Genomic DNA, 5,280 nt, shown 5'->3' with positions numbered 1-5,280 from the left:
CTTTAAGAACTTACTTACTAATAAATGCTGGAAGAAATTTTTACTTCAAGAATGATTTAATGTCATCGATCCAATCGTACATACCTGGAAAAAAAAAAGAAAACTTTATAATATATATTTTTTTCAGTATTGCAGAACAACGTTTATACATACATTATATTTAGTAAAAAATATGATTTTTGGTACCCACAAAGTCTAGAAACTTTTCGGTTAAACATGATTTTTTTAAACATATTAATTTTACACACATACATATAAAATTCATTGATTAATTACTTTTTAATATTAATTATAAAGTATCGGATGTTAACTTAAATTGTGCCGGTTTTTTTTTTTAACTTTAAATATGACCACCAAAATTCAAACGAAATGGCAATGGTACGCATTTGAATGAAAATTCAAGATTATTACACGACCTTGGAATAACGCAATGTATCTTTAATCGGGATCTACGTTCAAGGAGAACAAAAAAAATGTGGTAGTGTATTGTGACGCTGGCGCTGTCTGGTTGAGTATACATAAAAATTTGCCGCTCAATATGTGAGAATATTATCATATTTTTGAATACCGAGGCGTCAATTTCGATTAAAACTCCTTTTCAACATTTATTGAAACATATTTTCCGTGCGTCTAGTCTTTTACATTCATGTATTCTAACTAAACAATATTAATTTTCTACATTGCACACTATTAGTACCTAACTGACGCAACGTGACGCGCGACAGAGACAACTTTACTACAAAACATACTCTTTCACTTTGGGGAGAGCTAAAGTCTAATATTAAACAAAGATTAAGACTATTTTTTTTAGAATGTTTACGTTTTCTTCTTCTTACTTTCGGCTCCTCCCCCATCGATCCCGCGTTCATAAGTTCCACCGCAAAATGTCGAAAAATCGACATCGACATCGACGATATTTAAGGACGTAAGGGGCTCTCCGGAGGCCTCCGCAGATCGTGTCCAAGACAGGTCCACCTCGTTGTAGGTGGTTGCTGTGTTCATTCTCGGTCAATATTTTTTTGAAATAGTATGTAAATATTATCAATAACGTGAATTTATTATTTCGCACAAAATAGCACAGTAAAGACAAAACAAAATAATGGTTTTATTTGGAACAACAAGTCATTCTAACGGGTATTCGATTATTATAGACGTGTTAAAATTAATTAGCTTACTTGTTTCCTTGACAGCTCCGTTTAACAATGGCTTAGCAATACCCCGAGACCAACCTTTGATTTAGATAAATTCTAAATTATTACATACGCCAGTCTTTGCAAGCAATACAGTTGTACTCACAAGAAAAGGAAAACAATATTCAGGCCATTCATAGAAATGTCACGTTGTATTGTACGACACAAATAAGAAAATAAACTAATTTTTAAAAGGTGCCTTTTTTATTTGGAATTAATGTTGCACTTTCAATTTACCACAAAACCATTTGAACACAGATTTATTGTATGGGTGTGTAAGTTTTCATACTAAAATTGATTCAGAAAATTTATCCGCCTTGTGATCTCGTGGTCAGTGAATTTGCTAGCTATGCAATAAATTTGGGTTCAAGTCCCTAGTGTTCTACATGAAACATTTATTTAAGAAAGTGTTTTTACCCTAGAATATTTTACCATCTTACCTTCATGTTAGAAAAACAATAAAAATACGCTATTGTTGGTATACCAACACAGTACCATAGATGCGGAAAGGGAAAAAATAATTAAATATGTGGAGCTTATAGACATATATTTGTTAAAAAATTAAATTAGAAATAAACACCAACATACAAGAATTATGTAGAAGGATATTTTTACAAGTCAGGAATCACGATAAAAATATAATATATTGGATTTTTGCAGTTCTAATAATGTAACTTTTGTATTTAAAACGAGTTTCAATGATTAAGTTTTAGGTTTGAAAATAGCATATACAAAATACATAGGTTATGTGCCTAAACAAAGGAAATCCTAGCTAGTTGGGACCTGAAATAATGAAACATTACAAAAAAAGGTTAAAAAAATCGGATTTTAAATTTTAAATGGTATTAAGATTGTGCAATATCTGTAAAGTTGCCACTAGAACCTGCCAATAACTGTTGCAGACTTATAAATACGTAGATTTCTACATTTTACTCTCCAAAATGTTCTTCATCCCCGTTGTAATATTTCATGTTAATTTTATTAGTTCTAAATTGGGAATTGTTATCTGCCGGGAGTGAAATGCATTTATTAAATAATATTACTCAAAACAAGTTTTTTCTTTTTTGCATGTTTGGATAGTAAATTTATAACTGTCGACATATTGTGTCGACAGTTTAGTACAGAAAATCATAAAATAACAAAAAAATAAGCTAAATAATTTGACAATGTTTTGAGTATGTCCAAATGCTTGCAGACTGGCTGGATTTTTTCCCTAAGAAGTTGTTCATATTTAAATTTGTTGCAACAGAGAAGTAAAACATTTTTGAGTAGGGAATATAGAATTCTAGGAATTTGCTGGGCTTATGACCTGTCATTGGCTGGTTTGAGTGACCACTTAACACACTGTGTAATAGGTAAATTGGTTCAGCTAGATGAATCTCACCTACATGATAAAGGTTTCACCTCTTTTACTTCACAATAGTAAACAGATGGAAGAGTTGAGGAAATGTGGATGTTCAAACATAGGCAGAATGGAGAATGTTACACAGTGTGTAAAGTGGCCACTTAAACCAGTCAATAAAAGGTCATAAGCCCTGTAAATGCCTAGACTCCCATAACGAATGGAGCAATAAGCACAGTAATTGCTAATAAAAATATGTCATTCGAAACTAAACTAGCAGTGCACAACGGAGTTTTAGTCCCAACACTTATGTATGTATGGAAGTGAAACATGGAACTGGCAGGGGAAGGATAAAAACCGAGTGAACGTGGTTGAAATGCGATCTCTTAGATGAATGTGAGGGAAATCAATGAATAAAAGCTGTACGAATGATGAAATCAGGCGAGAGTGTAAATCTTAGTCAGATATAATTGATAAGATTAAGAAAAGGTCTCTAAGATGGTTTGGTCATGTAGAACGAATGGACGACAAATGGTAAAACAAGTATATATGGCGAAAATGAACGGTAACGAGAGTCAAGGACGACCAAAAAAGACGTCGCATGATCAGATAAACCAAAATCTTAAGTCCGGTCATGTCAAAAGCAGACAGAACCGAAGGGCATGTATGACAAGATGTATGAATGTGGAAGAAGCTAGGAATGTATGCCAAGATAGAATTGTGCGGCGGTCCATTTTCTCTGCCTACCCCTATGGTGAAATGGCATGATGGTAGTAGTAGTAGTAGTAGTAGCGCTCGGCATTCATTACGAAATTCATTGTGATTTTCTTAGAATCATTTAATTCCAATGTTATTTATTTTTTTTTTTATTTACTTAAGTTAGTTAATATTACATTGTATATTAACTAATATATTTACAATTATAACAAATACTTATTAAATATTTCTTACATAACTACATTATTACAATAAACATAACATTTTTTTTTTAAATCCGTAAGTTTTCTTTCATTCTTCATACTTTCAGGCATCTCATCATACAGTTTTAACCCTTTATACATTAAGCTATTTTGTGATTTTGTTTTTTTCTTAAGTGGTAGTCTTATCCTATTTCTATTTCTTGTCCTATATTTATGTACATTTCTATGGCATCCATACAAAACGATTTTTTATGTAAAAATATAAATTAATAGAACTGGTTTATAAAAGCATTACAAAAAAACAGTAAGCATGAAATTCCACCAGTAGAGAATTTCCAGAAGTCTTTTATTTTATTCCTTTACGTACATTGTAACACTTACATAAACGTTCGCAGCTCGTCCTGCTAAAAAGAGGTCTTAACAAATAATTAGAAACGTGTTGGATGATTCCATTTTTGATTAGACTAATAAATAAATTATCCATTAAATGGTAAGACTAACGGCGTAATAAGGACTTGTAGAGAAAGGATATACGATGAACAATTAATTACTCACAGTTAAGATGCTTTTGCCTACTAGAAAATGATGTGCACGTTTTTCTTCCACTACAGGTGTCTTAATTGTCTTCATAAATAAATTACAGTGTTTTTACAGATAACGTGTTATACATCCTATAACATAGAGTACATTATTATTTTCTCAAGGTTTATTATTATTTTTGCGCCCCAAAGCCCGAAGGCTATTACAGCTGGGTTTTTGTGATTTCACCAAGAATAGAACTTAAAACTCTTTGAGTGTGAAGCTATCGTCTTAGCCATTCCCCGCCGGGGGTTTATGTTATTTTACAACAAATATTTTACCAATATTATGTATCTTTTTTGGGTGAAACCGTGTATGTTGGATTTGATCCGACGTTTCGGCTACCATTGCAGGAGCCATCTTCAGGGAAAACTGTGTGTTTTATAGAGAAATGTATGTGTTTATGTACTAGTAATTTGTACCGTGTCACAGTCAGCAGTAGGCACATTTCTAGTTTTGTAGGAAAGAATAATTATGTTTATGTACTAGTAATTTGTACCGTGTCGCAGTCGGCAGTTGGCACATTTCTATTCGTTTTTGTCATATGTAGTGCTGGGAACCATGTTGAATTTAATTTAAGCCCGTCGTCTTTGTTTACCCTTAAACTTGGGCACCCAGACAAATCCGCAATGGCGGAACACTTTATAGACACAGGACATTTTTTCGCCTTTGAACCAAAAATTCTACATAAACCTAGTAATTTTAGTGCACGAATAATAAAAGAGGCAATTGAAATACACAGACATCCAAATAATATAAACAATATTTAAGAAAAAGTAAATGATTAAATTCGTAATTATTTTTTGTTTGATCTTTTTTGAAAACACTATAATTTAAGAAATATTATTTATTAACTGAAAATGGAAAAAAAAATAAGACGTCTCTACCCAATATAATATATAAGAATTATTGTTTTCTTTTCTTTTATATAACGTGAGACCCAACGATTAAAATAAAATATTTGTACAAAATTTAATGCAATTTTTTTCTCAATAAAAACTACAAACAAAACGTATACTACGTAAAAAAACATGTACATATTGGTATCGTTAAAAAAGGAAAGACATATGCTTTGTTTTGAATAACAATAATTCTTATTTATTTATTTTTTTGTCACATTTAATGTTTCTACCTTTTTAATTTACGAAAACTTAATTGGTCTTTTTATGTTAAAAAAATGTTGTTTTTAATACTTATTTCGTATGACTATGTTTTCTGAATAAAATAAAATAAAAGCACAAGAATTTAT

The sequence above is a fragment of the Micrasema longulum genome, unplaced genomic scaffold, assembly GCF_059751315.1.
Source record: "Micrasema longulum isolate JH-2025_06_02 unplaced genomic scaffold, ASM5975131v1 h1tg002394l, whole genome shotgun sequence".
NCBI classification, from domain to species: domain Eukaryota; kingdom Metazoa; phylum Arthropoda; class Insecta; order Trichoptera; family Brachycentridae; genus Micrasema; species Micrasema longulum.
This window is presented reverse-complemented; position numbering follows the sequence as displayed.